At 39.8% G+C, this 17,663-nt stretch overlaps 3 long non-coding RNA genes across 3 annotated transcripts in view; all 3 read left to right on the top strand.

Annotated features, from left to right (window-relative positions):
* Positions 1-519: 519 nt before the first annotated feature.
* Positions 520-2,223, top strand: LOC148386824 (uncharacterized). The gene is made up of 5 exons (XR_015863165.1): positions 520-777; positions 921-962; positions 1,043-1,489; positions 1,777-1,891; positions 1,992-2,223. It is a non-coding gene; the product is annotated as an uncharacterized LOC148386824 (long non-coding RNA).
* Positions 2,224-2,392: 169 nt separating this feature from the next.
* Positions 2,393-8,483, top strand: LOC148386823 (uncharacterized). Its single transcript, XR_015863167.1, has 8 exons — positions 2,393-3,329; positions 3,395-4,665; positions 4,739-4,819; positions 4,890-4,990; positions 5,693-5,762; positions 6,007-7,329; positions 7,414-7,558; positions 7,787-8,483. It is a non-coding gene; the product is annotated as an uncharacterized LOC148386823 (long non-coding RNA).
* Positions 8,484-10,347: 1,864 nt separating this feature from the next.
* LOC148386822 (uncharacterized) overlaps positions 10,348-17,663 on the top strand; it is a 7,541-nt gene continuing 225 nt past the window's right edge. The window contains exons 1-4 of the long non-coding RNA XR_015863166.1: positions 10,348-10,662; positions 10,738-10,792; positions 10,860-10,914; positions 17,274-17,663. The exon at positions 17,274-17,663 is cut by the window's right edge and continues 225 nt beyond it. This is a non-coding gene — a long non-coding RNA (uncharacterized LOC148386822). The remainder of the gene's footprint in view (positions 10,663-10,737; positions 10,793-10,859; positions 10,915-17,273) is intronic.

The raw sequence follows: 17,663 nt of genomic DNA, 5'->3' as shown, positions 1-17,663 counted from the left end.
TCTTGTGTCGTCTGCACTGTTTTATACTAGTGATGTGCATTCCAGTTCATACGTGAACCGAATCTTTAGAATCGGTTCACTCAAAATATTTGTTCAAAAGAATCGTTCACCAAATCGTTCGCGACACTAGGTGTACCTAATCACAGGCCACTTCAATAGGGAAAAAGCTTAAGTGAAAGTGAAAGGTGCCACACCCGCCCTCACCCCCACTTTCTGATTGGTTGTTTGATCTGTGACGTCACTTAGACACGCCATTAGGTACCATTAGGACCATGATATTTCCCTATTAAAGTGGCCTGTTGTTAGGTACACTTGAAAATGGCGGTGTACCTAATGGAGTGTCCGTGTGATTCCCTCGTTAAGCGCAGGTGCGTGAAAACTTTTAGCTCCTGCGGAACGTGAAAGAATATATTGAATGTGTTGTTAACATTAACAGGTCATTATGAATCAATAAAAGCCTGCGACTTTGTAGTCGTTGAACGATTCGTTTGAACGAACCGTTTGAGTGAACCTGATTCTAAAGATTCGCTCACCTAAAAGAACTGGAATGCACATCACTCGTCCGAAGCAACCCTTTCCACAGTAGTCACCATGACAGCCGACCACCTGGTGGCGTCAGTGTGCCGAGCGCCGTTGGACGATCAGGAGAAGAAGATTTGAATCGACGGATGTGACGTCAGGTCTTTAGGTCAATTGAAGACCGGTGTGCTCGCTCAAGGGGAGTTATCATATGCAGGTGCCACCGAGCGCGTGGCGGCGCGGCGGACGGGTTCTCAGGTAAGCGAGCATGCTAGCAAATGTTTGGCGTCTCCTGCCGTTTTTCACGACGGACGCCGTCCGTGTTTGTTGCACGATTGGCACGCTTTGTTGCCTTTTCTCACAAGCCTTTGTTATTTATTTCTTTATTTTGTTTGTCGCAGGATTGTCGTACTCTCGTGACTCACGCGACGGTGGGCCTGGAGGTAAATTGTAGGCCGGAGGCCATTTAGCCCGTGAGCAAATGTTTGCAGTTTCTTACGATGCCATTTTTTATTTCTTGCAGGATTCTCGCTGTCTAGGGAGTGCACGCCACAATCGACTTTGCGTCGCGTCGTTGCGCGTTTTGGTCGTTTTGCCGCTACGCTATTTCAAATGTCTTTCGCGGGTTTTTGTTTTTTTAATAATGCTGGCCAGCCTTTTTTCATTCGTTTGTTAAAAGTTCGTAAATGACGCCGGCGATAAGCTCGTGTTTGTCTGACTATAGGAAATGTTAGTTTGACTCTAGTTAACTGAACACTTTTTTATTATTTTATATCATGCGTGTGCCATTTCCGTGTTATGCAAACTGATAAATGTAACGAATTTAAGTCATGTCCAAATCAGAGCAAATCCATTCAAAGATGGCGCCGGCCCGCCCGCTCTCGTTCCGTCACGCAACAAACATTTGCGCGGGTTATTTTCTCCCGTTTTGGACGCCGCCAACCTGGATCATCCATCTGTCCAATGTGAGGTGAGTTGTAGATGATGAAATTAAAATATGAATTATAATCTTTAATAATTCTTGTAATTTACCACAATGTAATGATAATATATTTTTTCAAATGTAAAACTCTACTTAGAATGTATAAAATTAAAATATGAACTATAAGTTTGATAAATTATCGTAACTTACTACAATATAATATTTTTTCTCAAATGTAAAACTCCTAGTATGTAGAATTGTTGGTAAAAAAATCATGCCATTGGCACTCTACTCAATGTCTATTTTTGTTGCAATAATTTGCTTGTCTTCTGTAGCACTAAAAAAGGCCGCCCAGCCAGCATCCTTCTATAAAAAGCAAGCAGGAGGCTCTTGAAGGAGCCCTTTCAGTGATGTTGAGGACACTAAGGAGGAAGAGTAGTCCTAAATCAGGTGAAAACCTGTTTTTGTCAAGTTTCAGCTTCCCAACACACAATGGTTGTCGAGTTTTAGCGTCCCAGCACACAATTAATGTCTGTCTGTGTTTTTGTAGGCTGCAAGAGGAGCCGAATGGGATAAGTAATTCCACATAAAAAGGCGCAATGGCCTATCCAAAGGCGCAATGGCCTATCCAAAGGCGCAATGGCCTATCCAAAGGCGCAATGGCCTATCCAAAGGCGCAATGGCCTATCCAAAGGCGCAATGGCCTATCCAAAGGAGCAATGGCCTATCCAAAGGAGCAATGGCCTATCCAAAGGAGCAATGGCCTATCCAAAGGAGCAATGGCCTATCCAAAGGAGCAATGGCCTATCCAAAGGAGCAATGGCCTATCCAAAGGAGCAATGGCCTATCCAAAGGAGCAATGGCCTATCCAAAGGAGCAATGGCCTATCCAAAGGAGCAATGGCCTATCCAAAGGAGCAATGGCCTATCCAAAGGAGCAATGGCCTATCCAAAGGAGCAATGGCCTATCCAAAGGAGCAATGGCCTATCCAAAGGAGCAATGGCCTATCCAAAGGAGCAATGGCCTATCCAAAGGAGCAATGGCCTATCCAAAGGAGCAATGGCCTATCCAAAGGAGCAATGGCCTATCCAAAGGAGCAATGCTTTATCAAGTCAAGAATCAAGAAGCACGCTGCAAAGGTCATGTGCGGATCATGTGCCCAGGAGGGGGCAGTATGGTTGCCTTTGGTTATGGGTGCACGACGGAAAGGTTGCAGGTGTGGACAGTGTTTGGGGGTCTGACGGTCGGTCTTGCTTAAGAGGTTGTGGCTTATCCGGATCCAGCGGTGTCTTGTGCTTGGTTGCCATTGACGGCTCACTTGGGGGAGGACGTGGTTACGTGGACGGAGACAAAACGAAACTTTGATGTGGATCCGAATGTTCAATTTTGCCAAATGATGTGTACCATTTTGTCTTTTTCTAACCTGCCACTGTTGTACTTGCTGCATTCTTTGTTCTCCCCCATCGGTGTAGGGCGGCGATGGAGCGAGCCGATCCCGAATGTCCAATTTTGCAATTTGACTTGTACCATTTTGTCTTTTTCTAACCTGCCACTGTTGCACTTCATCTAACCCTAACCTACCACCACTGTGGTACTTGCGTTCTTTGTTCCCCCCTAGGTGTAGGACAGCATTGGAGCGAGACAGTAGCATTTAGTCTTTTTCTAACCTACCGCTGTCGTGCTTGATCTAAGCTGTGTGTCCTTTGTTCTCTAGGTGTAGGGGGCGGTGTTTGGGCGAGCCGGTCCACGAGGAAGACGTAGTGATGCGAGCAGCGCCCAACTCATTGCATGTTCTGCCATTTGCAGGCCGGACGCAAAAGGGGGGGGGGGCGCACGGCCCCATCCGACCGGGCGACGGTCACCAATAGTAGCTAGCCGCTGTGATCAAGTAAGCAAGTGACTGACAACTTGGGGTGCTCTTTTAGTTTCTAACATTTGTTTCTGTTTCTGCAGATGGCGACCGGGATGGGACACGATCTGATCAGAGGTGAACGGACCGCTGTGGCATCGCTCTGAAGTCGCCGAGTTGTGAGGGAGACCCGCTTCCCTGGAGGCGTCGACCTGCGCAGCTTCAACGTGTGAAATGGATTTTTTCTTTTTTATATTACACCAGCGGTGTCCCAATGTCTGCTTGAGGGCTGCATACTGAAACAAATTCAGAATTCTTTGACGCAAATTCATTAAATCAATCACGAAATGTTGCCATTGATATTTAGTGCTACAAAGCAGTGTCGTGTTCAGTCGTGTGGTGTGTTGATCAAGTTGCCCCGAGGCTGCCATTTGGACACCAATGGTGACGTGTGTAGGGCTGCACGTGTATTGGAAAACTGCCATATGGTGGTCTAGGTTATTGACATGCACTTTAAGACAGCAAAGAATTTTTTTTTTTTTCATGTCTCAAATGAAACATGCTTTCTTGCCTAACTATTTGTAATGAGTTAAGACGATAAGTCATTGATGTAAGTTAAAGTTAACTCATCTAACTGATCTCATTGCGATCAAATAGTTAACCTCCATCCAAGAATTTTGCACAACTTGCCTCAATGCAGTGGTCTGGCCCAATACTGCCATATCATTGATTTTCCAAAATGTTGTGCAGCCCTCACTGAGTGCCAAACGCGCAGCGACGGCAAGCGACCGCGCAGCGACGGCAAGCGCAAGCGACCGCGCAGCGACGGCAAGCGCAAGCGACCGCGCAGCGACGGCAAGCGCAAGCGACCGCGCAGCGACGGCAAGCGCAAGCGACCGCGCAGCGACGGCAAGCGCAAGCGACCGCGCAGCGACGGCAAGCGCAAGCGACCGCGCAGCGACGGCAAGCGCAAGCGACCGCGCAGCGACGGCAAGCGCAAGCGACCGCGCAAGCGACGGCAAGCGCAAGCGACCGCGCAAGCGACGGCAAGCGCAAGCGACCGCGCAAGCGACGGCAAGCGCAAGCGACCGCGCAAGCGACGGCAAGCGCAAGCGACCGCGCAAGCGACCGCGGAAGCGACGGCAAGCGCAAGCGACCGCGCAAGCGACAGCAAGCGCAAGCAGCGGCGCAGCGAGACTTTTTTGTGCTTGTCTTGCTAGGTGGAAGAGACGATGTATGAAACGAAGAGCCGGTGGACGGAGGCCATCAGACCCGCGATTGGTGAGCGGGGTCCAAAGGAAGGAATCACCCAAAGAAAGCAGTCGCCAAGTGTTGAAGAGGAGCCTGATGCACGACTGGCCAAGGCTGGCCAGAGGTGGTGGTGACATGGCAATCCAATATGCAACACTTGTTAGTTTTAATGATTTCCTTATTTGTTTGCCGTTCAGGGTTGCCAGGGCGGCGGATGGGACGAGCGCCAGCCTGCACTGAGGGACTGGGCTGCACCCACAAGACCAGGGAGGGGGCAGGTAATGAGTACGTTGACAGAAGTGAACCGCATGCAACTGAGTGCCGTTTCTCTTTTTGCACTTGTGCGAGGCGAAAGAAGAGTCCAACACCGGCCGGAGCAGACCCGGACCTTAGCCCGTGACGAGCGGCCCACACGAGACTGATGGGGGTAGATGCAGCCAGCGTTTCGGGTGAGTATGACTTTGTTTTTTCTTTTGTGCTTTCCCTACCCCTGTCTGTTTGAATAGGGTAACTAGTAGCACGCACGGGCGTTTGGGTTGCTGTGACCCTCTAGATACGAATCGGCAAAGTAGACACCCCCTGCCTGCCTTCCTCCCCCCCCCCCCCCCCCTCTCTCTCTCTCTCTCTCGCTCTCTTTCTCCAACGCGCCCGGCAGTACCTGCATGGCCTGGTGCACTCAGGATGGAACGTGGCTATACCTTGCCCTTTGTGGAATACCAGGGTATAATGTCTGCCAGACTGGGTCCCAGTGTCGTCGACGGTGTCGAGGACAAGGAGCTTCTCCGTGACGCTCTCCGTGACGTCACGTTTTCCTCTTTTTTTTCCTCTCAGGGCCAAGCCAGCTCTACTCAGGGGGAACTGGCCGGTTACGCTTAAGTGCGCACCAAAGCCTCTTCTCATCTCCTCTCGCCCCCTCCCTCTCTCTCTCCCCCTCTCGCTCTCTCTCTCTCTCTCCCTCCCCCTCCCTCTCTACCTCCCTCCCTCCCTCCCTTTTTGTAAGGGGTTAAACCCGGTAACCCGGATCGCTCCAATCCGACATGCGCCAGCCCGTGCGTGCCGCTAGTTACCTGATTCAAACTTAAGGTTGGGGGGGGGGGTGCTAGTGGAATTTTTCCCCTTGCCAAAACCAACACAATATGTCTGCCTTTCAGGATTGCTGGGGCACTGGATCGGACGAGTGCCTGCACAGAGAGGGACTGGACAGGACCGCGGGACCAGAGGGTAATAATAAAAAACTTTATTTCATACAAGAAATGCAGCTCAAAGCACTTTACGACAAAGAAAGAAATTATAAGCATTGAATTCTTCATATAGGAACAGACATAAAAAGAAAACAAAAACATTCATGTGTGCATACGCTATTAATAAAGGGAGCTTAAAATAGGAGCAAGCTTTAATAGACAGGTAATGAGTACGTCCACAGAAGTGAACCGCATGCAACAGAGAGCCGTTTTTCTTTTTGCAGTGGCACGAGGCGGAGGATGAGTCCAAACGTCGAATAGCGGCCGGGGGGGAGCCAACCTTCGCCCGTGATGAGCGGCCGACACGAGACGGACGGGTGCGGATGCGGCGAGGGCAAAGCGCCCAGCCAGTATTTAAGGAGAGTATGACTGCATTTTTTCTTTTGTCCTTTCTTTCCTTCCCTCCCTCCCTCCACTTTTTCACTGGGTGTGCACACTGGCTATCTGCATGATGCCTCTTTCTTTCTCTCTCAGCGCTGCGTCATTTTGCAATATTGTTGTTTTACTGTTGTTTTTTCAATCATGAAATGAACTGTTTGTACTGTAATTGTGTGTGTGTGTACCACTGAACTGCAATTAAACTGTGAACTGAATTCAAGTGGTCCATTTTAAACATTGGCATTAGCAGTCTATCGTGCATACAAACTGGAATCATTTGAGACATTCTCAATGACAAGACAATTGTAAAGTTAGGCTGAAACAAAATTGACTTGTTAAATATGCAGTGTCAGGCTTTTTTTTTTTTTTTTTTTAACTACACAAAGAAAAGCTGGATGCATTCTAAATTGTTGACAAAAGCCAAGTAGCCAGACACCCATAGATGCAAACGACAAGTGTACAAACGGTCTCTGTTGCGATCAGTAAGTCATCTTTGGCAACCCTGCTTTAAAATGGCCACCGAACTCAGAATCTTGCAGAATGTTGGTACATTTTCTGTAAGAGTAAAAGCTGTTATTTGAATCTAGTCAGAGCCATTTTTTGGTTTGTTTTGAATCGTCATGCATCATGTGGGCATTCTTGTGAATAAAATCAACAGTGGTGTGTTTGCTTCCTGTTGGTGGTCTTGTAAATAAAGTCAACTTTGGTGTAGGCTGCAAGAGGAGCCGAATGGGACAATTCCATATGAAAAGGCACAATGGCCTATCCAAAGGAGCCATGGCCTATCCAAAGGTGCCATGGCCTATCCAAAGGAGCCATGGCCATATGCAAAGGAGCAATGGCCATATGCAAAGGAGCAATGGCCATATCAAGTCAAGAATCAAGCATCGCGCTGCAAAAGTCGACGTGTGCGGATCATGTGCCCAGGAGGGGGCAGTGTGGTTGCGTTTGGTTATGGGTGCACGACGGAAAGGTTGCAGGTGTGGACAGTGTTTAGGGCTCTGATGGTTGGTCTTGCTTTCGAGGTGCGCTGTGGTTGTGGCTGGTCTGGATCCAGCGTTGATCCAGGAGCTGATCAGCCTCCTGTTGGTCTTTTCACCATGGACAGAGACACCGGGAATCTTTACCTCACACAACCGCTGGACAGGGAAAAGCAGCCCATGTACTTGGTGAGTGAGGTCCTCTTTTGGAGAAATTCATGCTTAAAATGTCTACTGCTGTACACACTCCTACCATTGTCCATGTGTGTGCAGTTCAAAGCCTTCGCCGTGGCAGAAGGTTCTGGAAACGCTGAGAAGCCCATGGAAATTATTGTCAATGTCATTGATCAAAATGACAACAACCCTGTTTTTGAAAAGGATACCTTCTTGGGAGAAGTGGCTGAGGCATCACCAACAGGTACTACCTGCTAACAAATGGATTTATTTATTCAACACACCATAATAAAAAAAAGATGGCACGAGAAGATATGTTTGAAGACAGGGTTTAAAAATAAATAAATAAATGATACTGGGCAAGTTCGGCGGCTGACTGTCGATAAAAGATGATCGCCTCTCCATCATTGATTTGAAATGCAAACTACCTGCTGGTTGTCATCGCATCGATTTGTCATTTTTCACTTGCCAGGTTTTGAGGTCATAAAGGTGAACGCCACGGATGCGGATCAGGAAAACAATGACAATTCCGCACTCTTTTGTACTAGTCATGTGCATTCCAGCTAAGAACTGCAGCTTTAGAATTGGTTCGCTCAAAAGATTTGTTCAAAAGAATCGTTCACCGAATCGTTCGCTACACTTTATTTTTTTTTTTACCTAGTACCTAATAACAGGCCACTTTATTATTTATTGAAAATGGTGGCGTACCTAATGGAGTGTCCATGTGATTCCCTCGTTAAGCGCACCTGCGTGAAAAGTTTTTGGTCACTTTCACGTTCCGCAGGAGCTAAAACTTTTCACGCAGGTGCGCTTAACGAGGGAACCACACGGACACTCCATTAGGTACACCGCCATTTTCAAGTGTACCTAAACACAGGCCACTTTATGAGGGAAATATCATGGTCAAAGGTCACAGGTGTCAAGCTCTAGTCCTCGGGGCCGCGTTCCAACATGTGTCCCAAGATTCCCTCGTTAGGTGCAGGTGCGTGAAAAGTCGTGTCATCGTGTTTGTCGTATCATTGTGTGTGTGTGTGTGTGTGTGTGTATCACTACTGCAGTGTAGTGTTGGCTCGTGAGTGAACGATGGGTTCAAAAGAACGAATGTTTTCAGTGAACGAGAGTGAACGAAAAGATCTAAAGATCTTTGTAGCCATGAGGGAAAAGCTTGTTTGGACCCATTTGAAAATCATTGATTTGATATGACTCAAGAATTGTCTCTGCAACGGTGTGGTGTTTTTTAGCAACTGACTTGAAAATGAGTCCACGGGAGCACTGCAACGGCGGCAGGCAGAATTTTTGCAAGAACAATTCGTTTTAGGATGAACTCTCGATACAAATATTTTCATTTGATTGAAGGCAATGGCGTTAACCACTCGACCAGAGCTCTTGCTGTGCTTAGGGTTTGTGTTAGGATTGCTCTCGCTTTTGCTGTGCTTAGGGTTAGGCTTGCTTATGCAACCAAATCACCTCAGTTGTTTATCACGTCCTCTGATATTTTTGAACTTACCGTAATTTTTGGGCTGTAAGTCGCACCGGAGTATAAGTGAGCAGCAGGGGGGGGGCCCCATTTCAACCCCTTCCACTGAGTGCCAAGCAGGGAAGAAATGGGTACCATTGTTATAGTCACTGGTATGACTCGGCAGGGGTTTGAACCCACCACCTCCCAGTCTCAGGGCGGACACTCTCCTCTTAGGCCACTGAGCTGGTAAACACTTGTGTCGTAGTATAACACTTATAGTCGTTTTTAAATAACGTGTATACCTATATACCCCTAAATATTGTTATCCAATATATCTACTGCAATTTCACATTAGATTGCTGGTTTGAAATTTGCTTTTGATATTATTATTTTTAATAAACATTTATGTTAAAACGTGTCTGGCGTCTTATTCCTTGTTTTTATATTCGCCAATTAAAACATAAAAATCAGACATTTTATATGACAATATGTGTAGGTAGACTACACGAGGTTAAAAAAAAAAGAGCATATGCAAAGGAGCAAAGGAGCAATGGCCATATGCAAAGGAGCAAAGGAGCAATGGCCATATTCAAAGGAGCAAAGGAGCAATGGCCATATGCAAAGGAGCAAAGGAGCAATGGCCATATGCAAAGGAGCAATGGCCATATGCAAAGGAGCAAAGGAGCAATGGCCATATGCAAAGGAGCAATGGCCATATCAAGTCAAGAATCAAGCATCGCGCTGCAAAAGTCGACGTGTGCGGATCATGTGCCCAGGAGGGGGCAGTGTGGTTGCCTTTGGTTATGGGTGCACGACGGAAAGGTTGCAGGTGTGGACAGTGTTTAGGGCTCTGATGGTTGGTCTTGCTTTCGAGGTGCGCTGTGGTTGTGGCTGGTCTGGATCCAGCGTTGTCTTGTGCTTGGTTGCCATTGACGGCCCACTTGGGGGAGGACTTTTCAAACTGAACTTTGACGTGGAGCTGAATGTCCAATTTTGCCATACGACTTGTACCATTGTGTATCTTTTTCAAATTCCACTGCAGACCTCAATCGGAAATCAAATTAAGGGGGTTTTTATTTCAAAGTTTGTGCCCCTAGTTGTACAATAAAAGAGTCGAGCAAGAACTTATCGATGCTGCACTTGCAGCTTTTTTTAAAGAGTAATTAAAAGGTCGAATTTCCTCCAATATATAGTTTTAAAAAATGTTACTGAATGGGTGAAACGTATGAGAGTTTAAAAAATAAATAAAATTAAAAAAAGGCTTGTGGAACTTTTGTTAGCACTGTAGTGCCAGCAAGGGGGGGCTGGGCAGGGTGGTGGGCGACTGTTCCATAAAAAAGAAATGATCAGACATGTATACATTATGGCACAAGTCCTGCACAACTTGATGTATGCTTCAAGAATGTACATTAACATTATGATTTGTTTATTGAATTGAATTACATCAAAATTATATCTGTCTGTGGAAATATGAAATATGGTGATGTCTAAAATCAGTCCATCCCTTCACTTTGCTATTGTCTTCTTTCCCCTCTGAAGGTTTTTATAGGTTTTTTTGTTTTTTTTTGAAGGCAGGTTTCAGTCTTGGCTGTCGGAGAGGTGGGCGTGGTCAAGCCAATTTCAGTTGCGCTGTGATTGGTCAGACTGAATTTGGGCAGAGGTAGGAGGCGGGCAAAGTGGCACTTAGGTTTTTGAAGGCAGTTTTCAGTCTTGAGGTGAGCGACAGGTGCAACCGCCCGCGTGTGAAGTGGCCTGTCACGTGGTACGCTAGTGTGCAAAGCACCATTGGACGAGCAGGCGAGGAAGATTTGAATTGACGGATGTGACGTCATGTCTTCGGGTGTTGTCAAATACCGGTGCAATCACCCGCGCAGCGGGCGGTTTCTCAGGTAAGCTAACATGCTAGGAAATGTTTGTCGTTCATTGGCGTTTCTCACGACGGACGCCTTGTTTGTTTGTTGCAGGATTCAAGGCGAGTTATCAAATGCAGGCGCCACCGACCGTGTGGCGGTTTCTCGGGTAAGCTATCAAATGTTTGTCGTTCATTGCCGTTTCTCACGACGGACGCCTTGTTTGTTTGTTGCAGGATTCAAGGCGAGTTATCAAATGCAGGCGCCACCGACCGTGTGGCGGTTTCTCGGGTAAGCTATCAAATGTTTGTCGTTCATTGCCGTTTCTCACGACGGACGCCTTGTTTGATTGATGCGAACAAATATCTTGAAAATCTTTTCACACTCGTCCCGGCCACCGCGACTGCCGTTTTGCCGCTACAGTATTTCAAACCTCTTTGGCGTTGTGTTTCGTCAAATTAACAATGTTGCATTACATATAGTGTGCTATTTCCGTGTTATGCAAACTGATGAATGTGACAAATTTGTTACGTCATGTTCAAATCTATTCCAAGATGGCGCCCGCTCGCCCGCCTTCCGTTATGCAACAAACATTTGCGAGCGTGATTTTCTCCCGTTTAGTCGACTGCTCGATTCATGCCGACATTTTTGAGTGAGTTGATGGATGATAAAATTAAATTATTATAATTCGGATACTTTTGTAATTATTATAACTCATTACAATATACTGATAATTGTATACATATTTTAAATATAAAACTGGAGTTGGTATGTGTAATTGTTGCAAAAATATCATGCCATTGCCACTCTACTCAATGTCTATAATTGTAACTCCCAGATGCAGAGCAAATAGTATGGTATGATATTGTATGGTATTGTATTGTATGTATTGTATTGTATGCATTGTGTGTATGGTAGCGTATGGCAGGGTATTGTATGTGTTCTATGTCAATCCATCCATCCGTCCGTCCACCCACCCGTCCATCCAACCCATCCACCCACCCACCCATCCAACCCATCCAGCCACCCACCCATCCAACCCATCCAGCCACCCACCCATCCAACCCATCCATCCACCCATCCATCCACCCATCCATCCAACCCATCCACCCACCCATCCACCCACCCATCCATCCACCCAGCCACCCATCCATCCAGCCACCCAGCCATCCACCGCTTATCCGGACGTCGGATTGCGGCGGCAGCAGCTTTAGGAGGGACTCCCAGACTTTCCTCTCTCCAGCCACTTCATCCAGCTCAACCCAGGAAATCCCAAGATTTGTATGTATTGTTTGTTTTGTTGTTTTGTTTTTTGTTTTGTTTTTTGTTTTTCTTGTTTTGTTTTTTGTTTTGTATCTATTGTATTGTATGTATTGTATTGTATGTATTGTATGCATTGTATTATATGTATTGTATGTATTGTATTGTTATGTATTGTATTGTATGTATTGTTTTTTTTTTTGTTTTTTTTGTTTTTTTTTTTTGTTTTTTTGTATGTATTGTATTGTATGTATTTTTTTGTTTTGTTTTTGTTTTGTTTTTTGTTTTTTTTGTATTGTATGTATGTATTGTTTTGTATTGTTTGTTTTGGTTTGTTTTTTGTTTTGTATGTATTGTATGTATTGTATTGTATGTATTGTATTGTATGTATCGTATTGTATTATGTATTGTATTGTATGTATTGTATTGTATTGTATGTATTTTATTTTTATTTTTTTGTTTTTTGTTTTGTTTTGTTTTTTGTTTTGTATGTACTGTATGTATTGTATTGTGTGTATTGTATGTATTGTTTTTTTTTTTTTTTTTTTTTTCATGTATTGTATGTATTGTATTGTATTGTATGTATTGTATGTATTGTATTATATGTATTGTTTGTATTGTATGTATTGTTTTTTTGTTGTTTTTTTTGGTTGTGATTTTGGTTTTTTTGTTTTGTATGTATTGTATTGTATGTATTGTATTGTATTGTATGTATTGTATGTATTTTTTTTGTTTTTTTTGTTTTTTTTTTTGTATTGTATGTATTGTATGTATTGTTTTTTAGTTTTTTTTTTGTTTTTTGTTTTGTATGTATTGTATTGTGTGTATTGTATTGTATGTATTGTTTTGTGTTGGGTTTTTTTGTTTTGTTTTTTTTGTTTTTTTTGCATTGTATGTATTGTATTGTGTGTATTGTATTGTATTGTATGTATTGTTTTTTGTTGGTTTTTTTTGTTTTGTTTTTTTTGTATTGTATGTATTGTATGTATCGTATTGTATGTATTGTATTGTATGTATTGTATTATGTATTGTATTGTATGTATTGTATTGTATTGTATGTATTATTTTATTTTATTTTTATTTTTTTGTTTTTGTTTTGTTTTGTTTTTTGTTTTGTATGTACTGTATGTATTGTATTGTGTGTATTGTATGTATTGTTTTTTTTTTGTTTTTTTTTTTTTTTTTGTATTGTATGTATGTATTGTATTGTATGTATTGTATTATATGTATTGTTTGTATTGTATGTATTGTTTTTTTGTTGTTTTTTTTGGTTGTGGTTTTGGTTTTTTTGTTTTGTATGTATTGTATTGTATGTATTGTATTGTATGTATTGTATGTATTTTTTTTTTGTTTTTTTTGTTTTTTTTTGTATTGTATGTATTGTATGTATTGTTTTTTAGTTTTTTTTTTGTTTTTGTTTTGTATGTATTGTATTGTGTGTATTGTATTGTATGTATTGTTTTGTGTTGGGTTTTTTTGTTTTGTTTTTTTTGTTTTTTTTGCATTGTATGTATTGTATTGTGTGTATTGTATTGTATGTATTGTTTTTTGTTGGTTTTTTTTGTTTTTTTTTTTTTGTTTTTTTTGCATTGTATGTATTGTATGGATGTATGTATTGTATTGTATGTATGTATTGTATGTATTGTATGTGTTTGTATTGTATGTATTGTATTGTATGTATTGTATTGTATGTATTGTATGTATGTATTGTATGTATTGTATGTGTTTGTATTGTATTGTATTGTATGTATTGTATTGTATGTATTGTATGTATTGTATGTATTGTATTGTATGTATTGTTTTTTTTGCATTGTATGTATTGTATGTATTGTATGTATGTATTGTATGTATTGTATTGTATGTATTGTATTGTATGTATTGTATTGTATGTATTGTATTGTATGTATTGTATGTATTGTATTGTATGTATTGTATTGTATGTATGTATGTATGTATGTATTGTTTGTATTGTATGTATTGTTTGTATTGTATGTATTGTATGTATTGTATGTATTGTATTGTATGTATTGTTTTTTGTTTTTTTTGTTTTGTTTTTTGTTTTGTATGTATTGTGTGTATTGTATTGTATGTTTTGTTTTGTTTTTTGTTTTGTTTTTTGTTTTGTATGTATTGTATGTATTGTGTGTATTGTATTGTATTGTATTGTATTGTTTTGTTTTTTGTTTTGTTTTTTTTGTTTTGTTTTCTTTTTTGTTTTGTTTTTTGTTTTTTTGTATTGTATGTATTGTATGTATTGTATGTATGTATTGTATTGTATTGTTTGTATTGTATTGTATTGTATTGTTTGTATTGTATTGTTTGTATTGTATTGTTTGTATTGTATTGTATGTATTGTTTGTATGTATTGTATGTATTGTATTGTTTGTTTTGTTTTTTGTGTTTTGTTTTTTGTTCACCCATCCAATCCATCCACCCACCTATCCATCCACCCATCCATCCAGCCACCCATCCAGCCAGCCACCCAGCCATCCACCGCTTATCCGGACGTCAGATTTTTTTGTATTGTATGTATTGTATGTATGTATTGTTTTGTTTTGTTTTTGGTTTGTTGTTTTTTGTTTTGTTTTGTTTTTTGTTTTTTGTATGTATTGTATGTATGTATTGTATGTATTGTATTGTATGCATTGTATTGTATGTATTTTTTATTTTTTGTTTTTTTTTTGTTTTGTTTTTTGTTTTGTATGTACTGTATGTATTGTATTGTGTATTGTATTGTATGTATTGTTTTGTTTTTTGTTTTGTTTTTTTTGTTTTGTTTTCTTCTTTTTTTTGTTTTTTGTATTGTATGTATTGTATGTATTGTATTGTATGTATTGTATTGTATGTATTGTATTGTATGTATTGTATTGTATTGTATGTATTGTATTGTATTGTATGTATTGTATGTATTGTATTGTATGTATTGTATTGTATGTATTGTATTGTATGTATTGTATTGTATTGTATTGTTTGTATTGTTTGTATTGTTTGTATTGTTTGTATTGTTTGTATTGTATGTATTGTTTGTATTGTTTGTATTGTTTGTATTGTATGTATTCTATTGTATGTATTGTATGTATTGTATTGTATGTATTGTATTGTTTGTTTTTGTTTTTTTTGTTTTTTGTTTTGTATGTATTATATGTATTGTGTGTATTGTATTGTATGTATTGTTTTGTTTTGTTTTTTGTTTTGTTTTTTTTGTTTTGTTTTCTTTTTTGTTTTGTTTTTTTGTATTGTATGTATTGTATGTATTGTATGTATTGTATGTATTGTATGTATGTATTGTATTGTTTGTATTGTTTGTATTGTATTGTTTGTATGTATTGTTTGTATGTATTGTATGTATGTATTGTATTGTTTGTATTGTATTGTTTGTATGTATTGTATTGTATGTATTGTTTGTATGTATTGTATTGTATTGTATTGTATGTATTGTATTGTATTGTATTGTATTGTATTGTATTGTATTGTATGTATTGTATTGTATTGTATTGTATTGTATTGATTGTATTGTATTGTATTGTATGTATTGTATTGTATGTATTGTATTGTATGTATTGTATTGTATGTATTGTATTGTATGTATTGTATTGTATTGTATGTATTGTATGTATTGTATTGTATTGTATGTATTGTATTGTATTGTATGTATTGTATTGTTTGTTTTTGTTTTTTTTGTTTTTTGTTTTGTATGTATTGTATGTATTGTGTGTATTGTATTGTATGTATTGTTTTGTTTTGTTTTTTGTTTTGTTTTTTTGTTTTGTTTTCTTTTTTGTTTTGTTTTTTTGTATTGTATGTATTGTATTGTATGTATGTATTGTATTGTTTGTATTGTTTGTATTGTTTGTATGTATTGTATTGTATGTATTGTTTGTATGTATTGTTTGTATTGTATTGTATGTATTGTATTGTATGTATTGTATTGTATGTATTGTATTGTATGTATTGTATTGTATGTATTGTATTGTATGTATTGTATTGTAGGTATTGTATTGTAGGTATTGTATTGTATGGTATTGTATTGTATGTATTGTATTGTTTGTATTGTATTTGTATTGTGTTGTTTGTATGTATTGTTTATGTATTGTATGTATTGTATTGTATGTATTGTATTGTTTGTCTTGTATTGTATGTATTGTATTGATTGTATTGTTTGTATTGATTGTATTGTATGTATTGTATTGTTTGTTTTGTTTTTGGTTTTTTGTTTTGTATGTATTGTATTGTATGTATTTTTTGTTTTTGTTTTGTATGTATTGTATGTATTGTTTTGTTTTTTTTGTTTATTTCATTTGTTTTTTCTTTTTTGTTTTGTATGTATTGTATGTATTGTATTGTATGTATTGTTTGTTCTGTATTGTTTGGTTTTCTTTTTTTTTATGTTTTGTTTTGTTTTTTGTTTTTTTGTTTTGTATGTATTGTATTGTATGTATTGTATCGTATGTATTGTATGTATTGTATTGTTTGTTTTGTTTTTTGTTTTGTATGTATTGTATGTATTGTTTGTATTGTTTGTTTTTTCTTTTGTTTTTTTGTTTTTTGTTTTGTTTTTCTTTTGTTTTTTTCTTTTTTTTGTTTTGTATGTATTGTATGTATTGTATTGTATGTATTGTATTGTATGTGTTGTATGTATTGTATGTATTGTATTGTATTGTTTGTTTTGTATTGTTTGTTTTTCTTTTTTTTTTATGTTTTGTTTTGCGCCGCGTCATTTTGCAATATTGTTGTTTTACTGTTGTTTTTTTAATCATGAAATGAAGTGTTTGTACTGTAATTGTGTGTGTGTGTACCACTGAACTGCAATTAAACTGTGAACTGAATTCAAGTGGTCCATTTTAAACATTGGCATTGGCAGTCTATCGTGCATACAAACTGGAATCATTTGAGATATTCTCAATGACAAGACAATTGTAAAGTTAGACTGAAACAAAATTGACTTGTTAAATATGCAGTGTCAGGCTTTTTATTTATTTTTTTTAACTACACAAAGAAAAGCTGGATGCATTCTAAATTGTTGACAAAAGCCAAGTAGCCAGACACCCATAGATGCAAACGACAAGTGTACAAACAGTCTCTGTTGCGATCAGTAAGTCATCTTTGGCAACCCTGCTTAAAAATGGCCACCGAACTCAGAATCTTGCAGAATGTTGGTACATTTTTCTGTACGAGTAAAAGCTGTTTTAATGTGGTCAGAGCCATTTTTTGGTTTTTGAATCGCCATGCATCATGTGGGCATACTTGTGAATAAAATCAACAGTGGTGTGTTTGCTTCCTGTTGGTGGTCTTGTAAATAAAGTCAACTTTGGTGTCAGTCATCATTCGGGATGTGCCTCAATCGATGGTGCATCTCTTGAATGTGAAACTTCTTGCATGTTTTGCTGCAGGGCTTGGCGTCCCCATTGGCTGTCTGACTACAAAGAAGGCTGCTGCTGTCCAGTCCAGGTTGCTGCTATAGTCAATTGAATGTATAAACATAGCGTGTAACTTCCAGGACCTTAGCTTTCAATTCAAAGCACAGTTGCGTAACTACACGGCCAGCCTCGGTACATGTACTGGGTGGTACCACCCAGTTCAGAGTGAAGTAAAGGCCAGAGTGGTCGTCTTAATACTAGCATCCTCATGAAATTGACCATATCAGACAGGCTAGATGAATTCCAAGTGCTACCACCGGGTGGCAGCGTATTTGCCTCAAGCTGTTTGGTGCTGGGTCAATGCGACGCGTCTTTCGTTGTTTTGCCCAAAGCAACCTAATACACAATATTTGCCTCAACCTG

This window comes from Syngnathus floridae, chromosome 15 (assembly GCF_059516105.1).
Source record: "Syngnathus floridae isolate MCC-2025c chromosome 15, RoL_Sflo_1.0, whole genome shotgun sequence".
NCBI lineage: Eukaryota > Metazoa > Chordata > Actinopteri > Syngnathiformes > Syngnathidae > Syngnathus > Syngnathus floridae.
Note: the sequence above shows the minus strand (reverse complement) of the source record. Positions and strands in the feature narration are given on the sequence as shown.